General features: G+C 43.9%; 1 protein-coding gene and 1 long non-coding RNA gene across 12 annotated transcripts in view; one reads left to right on the forward strand and one right to left on the reverse strand.

The window, feature by feature from the left end:
- The first annotated feature begins 605 nt into the window (after positions 1-605).
- TBL1XR1 (TBL1X/Y related 1) overlaps positions 606-17,542 on the forward strand; it is a 105,476-nt gene continuing 88,539 nt past the window's right edge. For 2 of the 11 annotated variants that reach the window (XM_086844319.1, XM_086844320.1), the window contains exon 1: positions 606-1,566. The gene's annotated coding sequence lies outside the window, so the exon portion shown is untranslated. Of the gene's footprint in view, positions 1,567-2,483; positions 2,605-9,644; positions 9,905-17,542 lie in introns of those variants that run through there. The other 9 variants (XM_086844325.1, XM_086844327.1, XM_086844326.1 and 6 more) reach the window with 7 other exon arrangements.
- On the reverse strand, positions 10,954-15,612 carry LOC111933345 (uncharacterized). Its single transcript, XR_002866652.2, has 2 exons — positions 12,625-15,612; positions 10,954-11,218 (listed from the first exon to the last, which is right to left on the reverse strand). It is a non-coding gene; the product is annotated as an uncharacterized LOC111933345 (long non-coding RNA).

A 17,542-nucleotide genomic window follows, 5' to 3' on the forward strand; every position in this document is an offset into this window, starting at 1 on the left:
GGTAGGTAAAATCTGCCTATGGTATATCCCAGGTGTTAGACTGAAGGTAAAATCCAGAACTGCTGCCTTAGGACTAACATAATTCTCTGGCAATGCCAAACTCTAGCCACAAAAAAAAAAAAAAGAAAAGAAAAAAATGCACTACATTCATGGACATCTCTTTATCCACTGCCAGCTGCAGTGAGATCAAGTTCTGAAATTGAGTGTGGTGATGTAGACACCCTGCTCGGGCAGCACCAGAGCTGGGCTGGGGTGCATGGAGAGCCTTGGAACGAGCTGGGATACCATCGGATGTTGCCATCGGATCCGCGCAGGGTTTGTGGTCATTGGGACTGCGCACGGGTGCCAATGTCCGGACATGAGAGTGCTGGACCATCGCCCAAGAGTGGGAAATGCTGTTGCAAAACCATTTTAAGATGGAAAGGGCTGCCTGGTGACGAATGTGGTTTTGATTAACAAAGCTCGCTTTCAAAAACAAACAATGCGGCCATATAGATGACAGGCAGCATTTCAGATGTACAAATGAGCAGCACCCAGGTGGGACATTGCATTAGCGCAGTTTAGGATTATTTTCATTAAATGAGAGGCGGGAGCGGGGCGCCTGCACGGGGCTGGATCCCGGTGCCAGGTGCCATCGCCAACCGCGACGGGCCGCGAGGAGAGAGGCAAAACCACCATGTTACATCCTGCATTTACATAAGCTCTGTTGGCAGCGCAGTTTAATGTCTTTCCTAGAAAAGCTCCGCGGCCTGGGCCCTGCCGTGCCCGGGCGGCCTCCCCTTCCCTTCCCTCCCTTTCCCCGCGGCCGCCTCCCCTCCCGCACTGCCGGGCGCGGTGGGGAAGGGGTCAGGGAGCGGGTCCCCCTCCCCGACCCCCGCTCTGGGCTCGTGTGGCCGGGCCGGGCCGCTCCTCCTCGCCTGGCCTCGCCTCCCGGCACCGCTGCTTCCCTTCCTCCTTCCTTCCCTCCCTTCCTTCCCTTCCCTTCCCTCCGCCGGCGCCCATTTCGGCGCGGCCGGGCACCCGGAGTGTCTGCGGGCCGCCGGCTGCTCCGCGCCGCTTGGCTCCTTCCCCCAGTAACAGCTCCCACATTCCGCCCCGATCCCTCCTCAATCTCAATCACACACACACATATTACTTTTTTTTTTCCCCTCCTTCCTCGGGACTTAATCTCCAGTCCCCCCCCCCCCACCCGCCCTCCCCACCCTCCCCTCCCCCGGCCCCTGGCTCGGATATAATTGAATATCACAGCGCTACGCGCTGGGTATTTTTTTTCCTTCCTCCTCCTGTGTGTGTGTGGTGGTTTTGTTGGTTTTTTTTTTTTTTTTTTCCCCTGGTGTTTTTTTTTTTTTTCCTCCTCCTCCTCTCGGTGTGGACACCTTAAAAATACATATATATATATATCTATTATCGATAACTCTACGCGTGTACACACACACACTCACACGGGCAGGGATGTGCGCGTATATACACGCGGCGGTATAAAACACACGGGAGGAGGAGAGACAATCCAGGGTGAATTCCTCGTGCCTCCATTCCCTGGGAAAGGGGGGAGCAGCCGCTCGCAAGGTAAGAACCGGGGGGCTCCGAGCCCCGGGGGCGGGCAGGGGCCGGGGATGGGGGTGGGGGGCGGCCGCCCTGTTTGTGTCGGTGGAGGCGGGAGGGGGATGGGACCAGAACGCCTCTGTCACCCCCCCCCTTTTTATTAATATGCCTATATATACCTATATGTATATAGAGACACACATATATATATATACATATTTACCCCTTCCCCTCCCCCACCCCGCGCCGCTGGCTTCCCCTCCCCCACCCGCCTTCATTTTTTTAGAATTAAATTTAAAAAAAAAAAAAAAAAAAAAAAGGTTTAATGGAGCGGGGGATGGGGGGGACACCGGCCTCGGCAGCGAATGGCACACGGGAGCCATGGCGAGAGGCCTATTTTTAGCCCGATTTGTGTGGAAGAGCGGCTTCCCCTCCCCCCTTCCCGCATATTTACTTATGGGGGGGAGGGGAAGGGGGGCAGGGCCGGGTCGGGATGGGGGAGGGGAGGCCCTTCCCCTCCCCCCCTCCCCCGAGTCCTCCCCCATCCCGAGCCGCCCGTTCCTGGGATGGGGATACACCCCCAGCCCCGGGCCATTCCCCGGGGTTCTCCCCCCAGAGCCAAGTTATTGATCAGTTTCCCGGCTAAGTTCGGGCTGGAACATGCAATACCCCGCTGTGGCAGGGAGCGGGCCCCGTTTGGGGCATAAAATAAGCTTTTATTTTCCCATTTCACAGCGTCTCTCCTTCCCAGGGCTTATCCCTGTCCGAAACCCTGGTGTAAATTGTGTGTTGCATCAATTAGAGGGGCTCGCACGGTTGCTGCAATGTGTACTGTTTTCTTGGTGGAGGATTTAAGTCCTGAAATAGGTGGCTTGTTGTTGTTGTACCCTCGAAGGGGTTAAAATTTATCGTGTTGTTCCAGGTGAATTTAATCTTTCATCACCGAATTTCCTTTTAAGGCAGCTTGACAGAATAAAAGTCTCTTCCTCGCTTGTCTTTATCCCCAGAACAGCAAAACTTTGTCTGTGCTTTATGGCAGGGGCTGGTTGCTGCAGATGACACGTGAGTCTGGAGGAAAGTTTGGTTTGTAGGTCGCTGTGTAGGAAAGTGAAGTTTGCTGGTGAAGTTTTTACTACTCTCCAGTGTGCTCGACTTCCTCGTTTTCCTGTCTGTGTAAATCAAATTCCTAACTGATTTATGGGGGAGGGGATCACAAAACATATTCCTTCCTTGTTGTTAAGGCATGGGAGGCATGATCAGGAGAGCCAGGTCTTTGTTGCGTACAAAAAAAAGAGTGTTGTGGGCTGGTCTGACTCGCTTTGCTGTCCTTTCCTGCTGAAATAAATGTCTGAGCACGTTGTGTGCATTAACAAGGTTCTTTGCTGTTGGTGGTCTCTACCCCTTTGGGTGTTGTGACCTGTGCTCCTTTAGCAGCGAGGGCACCACATGCAAAGTTGGTGTTTGGGGTTTGGTTGTACCTGGGCTTTGGGGCAGTTCAGTGCCCTCACCTTGCTCTGACTGACCCAAAGGCTTGTCCATGTGAGGCTCACGTGTGGTCTGGGGCCTTCCTTTGGACACGTGTGTTAACGGGCTTTTTGGGATACATTCCAGATGAGGACTGGTCTGCAAGCTCCTGTCTGTGTCCTTAAATTTAAGTGAGTTGGTATGCGTTTATGGGTGAGCTGTGGAGGGTTTTTTGCCCTTGTTCATTGAAAAAAGGTGCTGGTGATGGTGCTTAAGGCACAGGTGGTGTAATTGATCGAAACAAACTTTCTGTGGCTTTCGCTAGTGTGTTTTTTTCCTTTGCTTTTCTTTAAGGTCTAATGGAATGGTAACATTTTGTATTATTTACTAAGGCCACCTGAGCTGGTACACTGTCTCTGTCTTAAGTTTTCTTGGGGGAAGTTGGATTTTTCTCCATGAGAACTCTTTTTTTCTGGTAGTGTGTCTTGGGAGCGTGGTGGCCTGCCTCCCAAACTGTTACTGGGAACACCTGGAGAACACTTAGCCCTCATTCCTCGAGGAAAGGAGAAGGAAACGTAATTTAAATGTATGAAAGGGGTTGGGGTTTGGCTTTTGAGCTTTATAATTTATTTTTAAGACTGTGCAAGAATGTATAGTTTTTGTTTGTTTGAACGTGCACAGCCGTAACGCAATAAAATATAAAGAACTCAATAATTACAGAAGATTCTGTTGCTTAAGCTTTTTTCCCCCCTTCAAACAGGTAGTTAAGATTTTTTTTTCCTGTGAGTCTCTTTTTAATATGAATACTTCTTTCAGTTTTACTCTATATATGGTAATTATTGATGTTTATGTAATGCTTTGAAGTTGTAAGGCAGGGTATAAGCGCTAAGTACCCAACAGCAATACTTCATAGTCATTTTCCCATCATGAAAGAGTTTGATGCTAAAAAGTGCTACAGCCCTAAGCATAAAGAGGCTCTGGATGGATTAGGGGAAATGGCCAAAATTGCTGATAATGTTGTTTTCAGATAATAGTTTTAAGTTAGGAAAAACAGATCTGAGTAATGTAAAGCAAACTGAGTTATTTTACCTAACTTCATTTTGGTCTGGAATTTAATAGAATGTGGACTTCACATTTGAGTCAGAATGTGTTTGCTGTTACAAGTTTTGTAGTGGCAGTAAAGACCCACATCCTACAAGGATGTAATCGTGCAGAAGTCAGGAAGTCCTGTAAAACACATGGCTTTGTGAACATCAGCGGTCTCGTTCAGCTGAGTGAGCTCTGCAGCTGTCTGTGAAGCTGCTTCCAGAAGTTGGGAGTATTTTGCGTTAGTGGGCAGTAGGATATGAATCTTTCATTACCCTGATGCTGTTTCAGTACAACAGCACTGTAAAGTGTTTTGGGAAGGCTGAGGTAGTGGCAGGTGGGACATCTTTTCATCACTAATTCCTCTGCTCATTAGGAGTCCCAAGTGATAGTCACTCCTCCAGTTTTAGCTTGCTTTGCCTGTCTCTCCTGTCCCCCGGTCCCACAGTCGCTGAGGATCGTGGTGCCCGTGTGAATTCTGACACCTTGCTGGTGAGGAAGACAGACACCAACCTCCCGCCACTCCTCCCCTCCCAACTGGGATAGCATGGTAGTAAAGTGGTCTGGTCTGTGCTTTGGAGAGGGCAAAGACAGGGTGTGCTGCAGCTCGGTGTTGTGTCGGTACTGAAATATTGTGATTCTGAGATGTATCGTACCCAGGTGTGATTCATTCATAATCTAATTCACATTGTTCATGTTGAGCAGTGTGTACTGGTCTGCGTGCTGACCATCCTCACTGCGTGTGTGTTTGCACATGTGTGCACCCAGAGTTCAGGCTGTAATAATGACTGTATTTAATGCCCTAAACATCAGCTCATGCAAGTAGCTGCAGGTTGGGAGAGAAGTGAAAGTGTGTGTGTGTGTGTGCACACTCTGTAATTATGCGTGTTTGGCTCCTGAAAAAAGTAACTGCTCTGAGAATGTACTCATTGCATGTTCATTTTTAAATACAAATTTAAGTGTTTGTGTTAGGTGAAGAAGTGTCAGTAGCTTTCCATTAGAAACTATGATTGACAGCTCTTCTCTCTTTTTTGAGTTGTATTGCTGCATTAATGTAGTAGCTTCAAATTAACAGGTGATGAAGAAACCATTTCAATATTCCTGCTATTGATTTAGCTACCCCTGTCCCAAATGTGCTCAGTTTTTAAGTGATGAAGTTAGATGGTCTTAATTTCTGTGAAGTCACTTAATGACGAGTGACTATTAGAAGGTTCAACCAGTGATCCTGAGCAGAGTAGATGGAAACAGCTTTATTCATTTTGTAATTGGTTTCTTCCAAGATAAAGTGTGACAATGGAATGAGGAATAAGGAGTATCTTTTGATATGAAATTGTAGGGGAATATATTGACTTTCCTTTAATTTTGCAAAATTAAATTAGCTAACTGGAGGTAAGAATCAGTGAAAATGAGGCAGCATAGCTGTCACTTTGGGAGAGTTGATTGCTAGAGTGAAAAGGTTTGGAAGTCTGGTCTGGAAATTGTCAATTTGTATGAAAACTGACAAACTACTTAGGGTTCCGTCTTGTGGTATCTAATCCAAGATGAGAAGGCCCTTTTGTTCCTTCCCATAATGAAAATAAGGCTGAACTTGTTTAGACAAAATGCCCTAGAGTCTTAGCGGCCTTGTTTGGGCTCAGGTTAAGTGTTCCTTTGGTTCTGAAGGATCTACAGAACCGTAACTCAGCTTACACTCTGAAACCTTTAACACCTTACCACTTGCCTTTCTGTGACATCCTTTTGACTTAACTTTTTATGTTGATAAGGAACATTAAAAATAATTCTGCCTTGATAAGAAGTAAGTGGTCATTCCAAGCTGGAGGTTGTGTAAATGTAGGGGAAAATGCACACACTGGTTGGGTGTGTAGGATTTTGCTGGCTTGGCTAGTCAAGGAGTGAAATTGTTGGTGTTGCAGCTCACCCCTGCTCGCTTGTTTCTCAGATGGGCTGATTGCAGGGAAAACTTTTGAGTGTATTTCCTTACCTGCAGAAATAGTAACCAGAAAGTCTGGTGAATTGGTGTAGCTTTCTGAAGAACTGACTGAAAGAAGCTCCAAAGTGATGAGGGGGGAGCGTTACTGTATTGTCTTGGCCAATATATGCAACATCTTTCAAAGAGTCTCCTTTTACTTGGAATGTAATTGTGTGTGGCCAAACTCAGTGCTAAGTGGAGATGGTGAGGTCCTTTGGAATATGTTAGCTGGAATGCCAGGTATGCTATCAGCCTAACACGCCATTTTTTGAGGATGAATAATGCAGGCGGATTGGATGTCAACCGGGCTGTGTGGTTCAGTCCCTGCCCATGGCCCTTCCTGGTGTTCCATGTATCCTGCTTGTCTCCAGGAGCTGGAGGTGTGGTGGCAGTAGGGATCTGGTCCTTGAATTTGTGCTGTAGTTGTGCTTGGTGCAAGCATGACTCTTCTTAAGAAGAGTTTAAGCTGGCATCTGTAAGTAAGACATTAATAGTCTTATTTTCAAAGATGCTGAGTCTCTGCAGTTGAATGTGAAGTTGGCAGTCTCTGTGTATGCTTAGCATTTCTAAAAATCAACTCTTGTGTGTGATTTGCCGGCTCTTGCAAACTCCCGTGAGGGTGTAGTTCCTGTTCCTGGGAGCAGTATTAGTAAAGGCTATGTTGTGTGCTCTGACTTGTGTTTATTGTTGTAATTCTGAAGTCTCCATGTTGCAGAGGAGCAATCTTGCTTACTAGTAATGTCTAGCAGTAAAAAATCAGAATCATCCAGAGAAAACAGTTTGTGGGTTTTTTTGTTTTATGATCTGAGGCTGTGTTCAATCTCTGTTCAATGTCAGTGTGTTACAGAACACTCTCTACAGCCGTGTGCCATATGCAGACACGCTGGGTGTCATTTCGGATCGCTGGAGGTGCGTTGCTGGAAGTTTTAGCTGGTTGGGGTGTGAGTAGCAGACCTTCCCTTCCCCTTCAGTGGGGCAGTAGTTTTGGCAGCCTGGCAAGGCAGGCGAGCGGCTGTCCCTGCAGTAATGCTGGTGATCTTTTTAACCCATTGTGGGTTTGGAGAATGATTCAGTCGCTTCTCTGGCTGCACGCAGAGCTCCCTCTCACCCGCTGACGTCAGGCCGATGGTAGATTTATGAATTGGGACTGTGGAAGTGGAAGCTTTGCTCTGTGCACAGGTATGTGCTTGTTGGTAGTGACCAGACAGCTGCAGAAAAGATCTCTGTGTTACCTATTCCTGGATCATATTTCCAAGGTTATGAGTTAAGGGTCAAATATTTACTGTTTGTGAAAATGAAATGCTAAATACTGTGCCCAGTGCCAAAACCACAGAAATTGTCAACGTGTAGAATCCTAAATGGAACCAGTCCTAAAAGTTGCATCCAGTTGACATTAAGAGTGTTAAAAGTTCAGGCTCTACACATGAGTGACTTATCACCAACAAACTGAGTGCGGAATTACAGATGGCGAGCACACATGAGGCGGCTTCCAGTCCCCTGATGGTTCCCTAAAAGTACCAGGCAAAGAGGAGACAGTTTGATTTCCTGGAATAGGTTGCCCAGGCTGGCTAAGGAGTGGAATAACAAGTTTCATAGCTCTTTAGTGGTTTTTGGACAGACTGATTCATGCTCAAGTGTCAGCATGACTTCTGAAAATACAAATTTGCTTTGTAAAAATAGTCTTAAAAATACGTCATTATTTTTCATTTATTATTGATATTGGTCTAACTTACAGTCCTCTTGGACAAATGAGCATTTTTGCCATTAATTTCAGCAATTAAGAGAGGAGCTTACCTTAAAATACTGATTGATCTTAAGAGAGATGAGTCTGACCCTCCCCCCTGCTTCCTGGTTTCTCTAGCTCACAGTAAGCATGAGAACTTTTCCTCTTTTAGGTTATGTCTAAATTTGTGGGGAAAAAATAGTTTTGATATTGCATAGACCTATGGGGGAAATAACAAGAGATCTGGGTCAAAAAAGTAGGACGTGCAGGATTTAGAAGCTGTTGAAGTGTATTTATTTGTCCTATATTAGGTTAAAGGAAGTATTGGTGCTCTCAGTTTGGCAACGTGTCCTTCAGTCTGCGGTGTGCTGTAAAGGGAAGACAACTGTTAAACAATGAATCACCACTAATTTTTGTATGGATGTCCACATTCTTCTCTCGTGCAGAAATTCCTGCTTGTGTATCAACACAAACACACTTTCCTAAACACAGACTCTTGGAGATAAATTTTAATTGGGAAGTGCTTTGTAAAAATACAGTTTTTTGCCATGATGATGTTTGTGATTCTGTAATGTGTTGACTTTGGGGTTGCATTTCTTCAGATTTTATACTTTTTAGTGCACTTATAAAGCAAAGTTAGCATGAATGTGTATGGAGGAAAATGAGGGATGGTGTTGTCAAACTGTCTATTAATGCTGACATCAAATTGTGCTAGAAACCTATCTTGTGTAGCAATGGATTAGCTGTTTCCCATTGCTAGTGCAACAAATCTGGGGTTTATAGAAGTGGGGTCTATATTTTCAGAACAACATGAATGTTTTCCTGATGCCGACATGGTACCTGATTTTTCCACTTCATTTTGAATGCACAACTAAATTTCACAATCTGGTGTCTTGTTTAGACTGTAAGTATCTAGCATTGTGGGCATAAAAAAAATCAGCAATATGAAACTTCAATATGTTGAGTTGTGACAAAACTTGAACACAAACACAATGAAACAACCTGCTAAGCAGTTTTGGTGAGCTTGATCTGATAGCAGGAAAGGATATCTAAATGTAGCTAATTAATAGAAACTGACTTATTTTTCTTGTTGTTTTTTTTTTTTTTCTAACAGCTTTTGGCTTTATAGTAAATACTTGTCACAGTTGTTTGAGTTGTAAGAAAAATGCTTTGTATTTCTGTGAATGTCTTCCAGGGCAGATTGTGAATGGCCTTTGATTACGTTAGAAATATCAATGTTATCTTGCTGTTGGCAAAATCCACGTTAGTTGGTTCTTGTGCTGTCTACACGTGCAAGGTTATTTTGATATGGATTAGTTATTCCTAGTTCATCAAGGTCCTTTGTAAGATTTTTTCTTACAGTACATAAAATAAAACTTAATTTTTAATGTATTTAGTGTGTAAGAGTCTCTTCTATTAAAATAAAACAAAAAGCCCTCTTGACCTCTGGGTCATCCCGTTGAGGTGCACCACAGCCCTCCCCAGGTGTATTATTTTCTGGTAAGATGGGAATTGTTTTTGTCTTAAGAAATGAACCCTCTCTCTGTGTGGTTCTGTGGGCCAGTTGTGAAAGCACCAAATTCAATTTTCCCATCAGTCTGCTGTTGTCCCAGTGCCTGGAGACAGCTGGGGTCCTATGTTAGAGAGGTACTCACTGCTTGCATGTACTGGGGACTTCTAGAGATCCTGTGTGTCGACAGAAATGGTGGGAAGAATTAAAAAAAAAAATACACAAAAGATAAAGGGATGGAAACTTTCAGAGGTAGCCAGGGAAAACACTCTCGATGTGTTTTGACTCGCTCTTTGACGCTACGGGTGACTTCATATGCGAGGCTCGGAGGGTATGTGAAATGCAGTGTCAGACTCCGGCTAGGAGAGCGTCCCTTACGTAGGCTGAGATTTGTCTGTTGTGCCGGCAGCAAGGCTTGTGTGTGTTGGACACTGCTGCAGAGCTCCAGAAAGCTCCACTGATGGTGTTAGAATATGTGAAATTTCATTTGCGTGCTTAATGTGCCTCCCACTTTCCCAGCTGTGGCCTGTAACTACCTGCTTGCGGAACGGAGTTTTTCAAGGTGAAATGAAAGAAATGCACAGGTTTTAAAAACACATTCAGAGATCAGGTTAGTCAGATTTCATTTGTGTTAATGTTGCTGTAAATGGTGAAAGTTTGGAACTGCAATGTACTTCCGTGTGCCTGTTGCTGCCTACTTGTATTTGTTAATCTGGTGCTGCTGGACCTACTGCTGTTCTGTGTAATTAAAATAACCCCCCAAGCCTCCCCCCGTGTGATAAAAAGACAAGTGGTGCAAGATTATGCTGCTTTTTTCTTTCTGAATTAACCCCTTCCAAGTGTCAGGGTGGCTCTGCCTTCTCCTCTTGGCTCTGCTTCCTTGTCCGCGCTGTAGAGGAAAAGTGGCAAATAAGTGTAGTGAACTGGAGTGTTTTGTGTCCACCCTGACAGTTTGCACCGTTTTATTCTTCCTGTGGCTTTATTTGATTTTTCTAATCATTCCCCACCTATTTTTTTTTTTTTTTTGTCCTGGGCTTTCTCTCCTTTTTGTTATTTTGGACTTTTGCTTTCTTCCCGTCCGTTCTCTTGTCAGTCCTTTAAATCCAATTGATGCCTTTTTGTTTCTGTTCTCTGGATTTTCTCTGCTTTCTTCCTCTTTTTCAAAATGTTAGTTAAGTTGATGTGCAGGACTCGGTCCTAGGTAGCCCTCTTGGGCTGGAGGGGTTGAATGGGTTTGGATGATGCAGCCTGAGTCAGTGGTGGAGCAGAACCTGCTGGGCTGCTGGGGAAGTCTCATTTTCCTGTGCGTGCCCCTGGCAGCGAGCAGGAGGTGAGCGAGGGGCCTGCCTGCGGGCACATGGGTGCTTGGGATGGGCACACAGGGCAGGAAATGCGGAGGACAAATTTTGGCAGTGCTTTTACACGATAAAAATAATCTTGGCTCTAGGCATATAGCATTGATCCAACTCTTGTTGAAGTCGGAGGCTTTGGAGGGAGTTGGTGTGAGCATTTAGTAAAGACACAAAAAGCTGAGGAGGTTGGAGTGAAAACCTCGGCGCAAGGTGGGGTTGGCTTTGGGCTTTTCAAAATAAGGGGTTTTATGCAAGAAGTTTTTATTGACAGTGTGACTTAAAATTAGTGAAAACAAAGTCGGTCATCGTGAAATCAGTGGCAGCCTTATCTTATTGTTTTTATTGTGGGTAGTGTTGACAAGTCACATGCCCCATTGTTCTGGGTGAACAAACAGGGCTTTGAGGCTGCAAGCTGGGACTTGCGCACAGGCGCCTTTGTCCTGTGTGGAACTGCGACTTCAGAGTTGAGATATTTGTCTTTAAAGAGTTCACATCCAGAAACTGCATGATAAAATAACTCTCTTGCTTGATATCTAAGCACCGTTTTTGTTTCATGTCCTGTGGTCCAGGACCTGAGAAAATAAACACAGGTGACTTCATGGATCATAAACTCTCTCCTACCTCATTGCCCAGTGAAACCTATGGGTAGCAGGCTTGTGTTCAGGCTCCAAAGTGGATGTGCTTGGGACAGAGAGAATGCAGAATGTGCTTTTGAGAAAGTCAGTAAAAGATTTTTGCTTGAAAGTCTTCCAGGTGTAAGTGCTTTACCACAAAGCTGGTGACACTTGAGACAATAATAGTGAACCTTATCTCTACTGAAGTTATAGTTTTGTGGATCACCTCTAAATTACTCATGCAGTTTATAAATCCCTATAATCAGGGTATGTGTAGTGTAACTAAGATGGATGCAGTAGAAACTGGCTGCAGGAGCAGACTTGGCACGTGTAGGCTGTGGATGTAGTCATCCAGCCGGATCTGGGGGAGAATTCCATTGAAATTGCCGTGAGTTTTGCTTAAGGAAGAGCAGAAAGATAAGTCTTCCCTGCCTACAGTGATTTTTATTATGTTGTTGTTTTTAGTACATCTTAACAATGCCTGTGTAGCTCATTGTCTCGTTCAGTATTTTTGATTTGTAGAATAAATGTGGTTGTGGTTTGGTTGTTTTTTTGTTTGTTTGTTCATTTTGTTGTCTTTATTTTTTTTTTAATCAGCTTATAGTCTTGTTTTTTCTTCTTTGGAAACTGGTCCTAGCAGTGTGTTTTATACCTATTTATATCTATACAGGACTATTCACCAAAATGATCTTGAATTGTCAGGGCTCCACAGTAGGTATTACCAAGTAACTTTGGTATATAATGGCACGGAAGGTGGTAGAAACTTTCAAGCTGGTAGAAATTCTTGTAGCAATCTCGACTGCGTGTAGACAGTGTCAGCTGTGTGTCCATCTGCTCTCTGGTATTAGAAAACTTCCCCAGTTTGGGTGGCTTGCAGGCAGCCTGTAAAATACTGCTTTAATTTTGGTGCAGAATGAATGGCAAACTTTTGGCATCCTAATGTGGGTGTAATACAGCAGTGGAATATATTGTGGGTTACTGCTCAAGGTTTTCAGACTTTTTTTTGAGCATGACTGCAGTTTGTTTACACAGCCCCTTCATAGGAACTGCTTGATAGAGGGAATTATGGAATTACTTTCTGGTTATAAATTCTCTGAATACATTTCCACAGGCCTCTCTATCTCTGTGGTGGATCCCCAGACTCCCCACACCCACAGTTTTGCTTTTCTGAGTTGACCTAATACACGAGTATGTAATAGATAACAGGGTTTACTTTATTTTTCGTTTACATCACTGAAGATTTTCTGTCCACATAACGATTGGGACAGAAAGCTGGTGTCAGGATTATCTGTTATTTCTGCCACCGTGTGACCTTAGCAAATGGATTAACAAATTTGCCCATGCACCAGTGATTTAATACTTACCAGGAGCTTTTTCAGACTAGCTCAGTTCCCTGAGATCTTCTGATGAAAGGCCATGTAGCAGTGTAAAAGTGGCTTTTGTTTAATTTCCCAGTTTCTGGTTACTTGGAGTTTTCAGTTTAAGCAAGAGCTCCGCTTTTATTTATGGCTTTTGTGTGTGTCTTTCAGTTTTCCATTGGACAGAATGTGGTCCTTCACATTGGAAATACTTTCTACTAGTGCCAGGACATGTTGGAATTGGGCTGCTTGGTTCATAAAGTTAGTCATGTTATGTCCTTAGTAATGTGGAAATGCAACCTTACATGAAGTTTTGAGATACCTGCACTTTATCTGGACCTTGGCAGTGTTTTGGGAGTGAGGAAAGGCGGGACTTTCTTGGTGGTGCCACTTCAGGAATGGGTTTTGGAGAACAGCTACACAAGCAGCCCCTTGTCCCAGCACTGGGAGTGGTGGGACATTTGAGCTGTTCTTGATGGAGCGCAGGCACAAAAACGTTTGTCCTCTAGTGTGGTATATTGAGTCATCTGCCATGCTGAGGCAGATTTATGGGTCCTAAAAACATCATCTCTGGAAGGATGTGTTAGACCCAACAGCTCTTTTGGTGGGGGTAGGGGATTAAAGTCCAGGCAGTTTTGCTGCCTGGCTCCACAAACACCGGCATTGCTGCTATGAAGGCTGTGACTGACCCATTGGAGTGAGCCCAGGTTAGGTAAGGGTGGGCTGTGAACTTGTTATCTCAGCTCTGCTATCAGGCAGAAACTTCAGAGAGTGCAGTGGGCCAGCTGATAGCTCAGCCAGTCTGTACACACAGGCTTGTGCTGACTGCTTGGGCTCACCCATACATAAAATAGACATAAATCTTTCTCATGTGCGTAGAATATCATTTGGGTGAGTCTTCCTTTATAACTTCCTAAATGATTCTTGTTTATAAGTTTAACTATAAACTAATTTACAAGCTTTTGTGAAATCTTTTTTTATGCCCTTTTCTGAGAGCCAGTGGAGTTTTCCTGGTCTGAAGACATTGATTTCTGGTGAATGTTTTCCTTGTTGGTATAGGTGTCTCCTAAAGCACATCTTGGTCCTGGCTGTCACAGCTGTGTTTGTGATGCTGATGAGCAGACATTTGCTGTTAAATTATCTTATTTTCATAGGTTGTTTGGACATTTTTCCTCTGCTGAAAAAATTAAATTTTAGGAAGTGTTTTAATTCTGGGGTGTCTCTTCACTTTGGAAGTAGTACTTAAAGTTGTATATGTTTGGGTTTTGCTATTATAAATTGTCCTTCTGTATGGTGACTTTTCTCGTTTTCACCATACTCTGCCCTGAGAAGTATCTCTGGTTAATTTGAAAAGAAAGTCCTGCTAGTACTTTAATAAATACCTTAAACTTTGCAAAAATGTATTTACACTTACTGGCAGCATGGGTTGAAGTTAAAAGTGGAATTTACAGTATGCTCACATTTTTTTTGGAATGACTCCAGGAAGAAAGTGTCTCATTCCTGTTTAGTGTAATATATATCTATATATCAGCTGATATAGCTGTTGGTGTAGTCAAGCCCTAATTGTTTAAAAAAATATCACTTAAGTGTGATTCTTTGGTATATTTAGAAGAGCTGAGTAAAGCCCTTTCTTGGTTGAACCATTTTCTTGTGATCTGAGGCAGTTTACATGTTCTTCCTAAGAAATACATTATCGCTCCACTGAAGTCAGTTCAGGTTCTCTGGAAGTAATCCAACCTTCAGGAAAGAAAAATATTAGTGTGCATGTTGAGGGAAAGGGTTTCCCTTTATTTCAGAATTTGCTTGTCATGTGTAGCAAATAAGCCATTTTCAGACGCATTAAGGCTCTGTGAAACTAATTTTCAGCGCTGACAGTTTTCTAGTCCTGGGTTAAGCAGAAAGATTCAAATTTAATGTTTCAAATTTTATTGTTTGTTTGTTTTAAATAGGAAGGGACATGTATATTTACTCAGTTATAATTTGGGTGCTCTGCATGTTTCAGGATAACAGAAAAATGAAACGTTTGAAATACTGAGGATGATGGTGATTTTTTAGCCAGTCATTTATTTCGGTGTCTGAAACGTTTTGTAGCCAATTTAGATGTTGGAATTTACGGAAGTAACCTTTGCTTGGAAGCCTGAAATGTTTGCAATGTGTTGTTTATTTGGTTTATGAAGTTTTGTGCCATTTGAATGCTGGTTTTTGTTTTAGCAATGAGTTTTGGCAGAGCACATTCTAGCATATGTAGTCAGTCATAAACAAACTAGAGACCACTAATGCTTTTGTCCTGTGGCTGTATCAAAGCACGTGAGGTTAAATTAAAACTGACTTGGCTTCTTTGGGCCTGTGCTCCACTGAGACCTTCAGGATGCTCATGTTAAAATTCCGTGCCTTCTGTCATTAAAGCAGTCACTCTCTTTAAGTTTTTGCGACTTTGATCTTTCAGTCGAGGAGGGGTTTTCAGGTTTCCAGGCTCGGTTTGTGGCTGAAGACCAGCGCCGCGCACGCAGGCCTGCCTGGGTTGGGCGCCTGCTCTCCAAAGCGAGCGCTCCAGTGATTTCTGCCGGCTTTAATTCGCTTCCCCCGGGAGGGCAGGGATTTGGCAGAAGCCTGCCCTTCGGTAGCTCTGAGCTCTTGCAAGTTACGCAAGCCGGGCCATTTAAGCGGGCTGTGAAGGCCGCGGCCGGGCCGCACAAGGCGGGTGAGGTGCTGTGGAGAGGAGCCCCCAGACCAAGGGCTGTGCTCTGGAGGCTGCCGAGGAGCCGGGGCGGCGTGCCCGGCTGAGGCTGGCACCCCACGGCAGGACGGTCGGGATGGCCTCTGGACGGGCTCAACAGGACAGGATGGAGCCTTCTCCTCTCACAGGGGTTAAATAGGGTTCCTTCTCCAGCAACCTGCCACCCCGCCCTGTGACCTGCCCTTCATTCTGTCCGCAGATTTAGCCACCAAACCCATGGCATGCTTCCTACACCTGGGCAAAGCACTTCTTTCGGTGTTGCTTCAGAACCAAATGCTGTCTTCACCTCCCTGTCATTGCAATTGTAGAGCTACAGTTTAGAAATTATAATTTTTTTTTAATATTTGTACATATTTCAGTCTATTTTCCTAAATAATTTATGTAGACTTTTAATACCTTAATGACTCAAAACCTCAGCTCGTTTTGTTTGGAGGTGTTTCTTCCTCAGGCAGAAGTCAGACCTGAAATGCTTTATTTCTAAAGTTTGTGAAGAAAAAGCTCTCTGGTAGCATTTCTGAATTGTTGAGATTAGCTCTGAATTTCCAGATAATGTAATTTTCTTTTTTAAAAGAGGTCCCCTCCCCCCTCCCCGGCAAGCCCTGAAGTATTCTTTGTGTGAATGTACTATATGATCTCTAATTATATGATCACATACCATTCCACAAATAGTGCAATACAATAGCATAGAATTATTTCTAGGATCTGGTAGAGGTCTATTCACTAGACTACCTTAAACCCTGAGCCTGCAAGTTGTTTTGTGTAAATTGACTCCTTTGCCTCCCAGAAGCCCTGTTTACTGTAGCTCTGCCATAAGCCCAGGTTCAAAGCTTGTTATGGAATCAGGGTTTGGGATGTCAGCCCTGAAAGTTGCCATTTAACTGCTCTTATACAGCACATGCATGTTAAGTAGGCTAGCAGAATAACAGTGAAATTGCTCACCTAGGTCTGCAGATGAATTACCATAATTAACTGCTTCTTCCCATGAATTGCACCTAACAAGGGCTGTGCTGTTGGCTGAAAATAAATTGCATAATGCATTGCTGTTGACTAAATTATTTACGTACCTCAGAGAGGAGATGGTATAAAAAGGCTGCAGAACGAGTGCTGGACCATTATGAAAAAGAAATGGGGGAAGGGAATCACAGCTAGAACGTGGTGTAGCCTTCTCCTGGGTCACCAAGGAGCTCTGTGTCCTGTTTGCAACACACTGTGTGCCTCCATGGTTACATATTTATCACATTGCATTGCATAATGTATGTGTGGAGAAAGCAGAGTTAGATCTGTGCACACAGCCTTGGGCCTGCTCTTAAAAAGAGTGTGGCTGTGTAGTTATAAATTGCTAAAAATGGCTTTTTTTTTTTTTCTCTCTCCCCCTGTGTAACTGGTCCCAAAATATCTGAAGTCAAAAGCAGAATATGGCTTAAAAAAAATCAGTTATAAACCAAACTGGACAATTTTTGAAATGCTTGCTGTTCTGTGTTTATCCATGAAGTGTCCTTTGTGTGCCTGTTGTGAGGTGCTGAGGATTAAGCTATATCCATTATGTGTTTTTCTTAACTTCTTATTTAGCCAAGAACTGTTTTAAAAGAGCTATATTTGGATCTGCTATCCTTTTGTTGTCTTGTGGAATGCTGTGCAGCCCTATTTATTGCAATTTACTAAAAAAGATGGCTCTACTACAATAGAGATTACTTACACTAATTAACCAGAAGAGTCAGACAGTAAATACATGTGTGAGCTGCTCCATGAACACACAGTGGTAACACCAAAACAATTGCAACAACTGGACATGGGCTCTGTCAGAGGTGGTGCTTTGTGTTAGAATTTTCCAAAATAAGATGTGTCACAGCTTGTGTTTTCCATTGGTAAAAACCAATCTGGAACTGTAGCTCTCGATTCCTAATTTTCTGTAGGGTTTGCTTTGGTCTGGGACTTTGTTTTGGGCCTAGTCTTGACAGAGTCCTTGGCAAAACTTGAAAATACTTTTTGTTCCTTGTGCACAAGGTTGTCCATCTATTTGCCTCCATGACAGAGGTGGTGGCTCAGGATGGACAAAGGAAGATGCAAGTGGGGTCATGGCCCTCACAGAAACTCAGTTGTTTATGTGATCACTTCTGGTTATGATCCCAGTGGAAATGTGGTTGCAGTGGGGAAAAGCTTTGTAAAAACAGCCCGGCTTAGGAAATT

Source organism: Cyanistes caeruleus, chromosome 10 (assembly GCF_971803275.1).
Source record: "Cyanistes caeruleus chromosome 10, bCyaCae1.hap1.1, whole genome shotgun sequence".
Lineage (NCBI taxonomy): Eukaryota > Metazoa > Chordata > Aves > Passeriformes > Paridae > Cyanistes > Cyanistes caeruleus.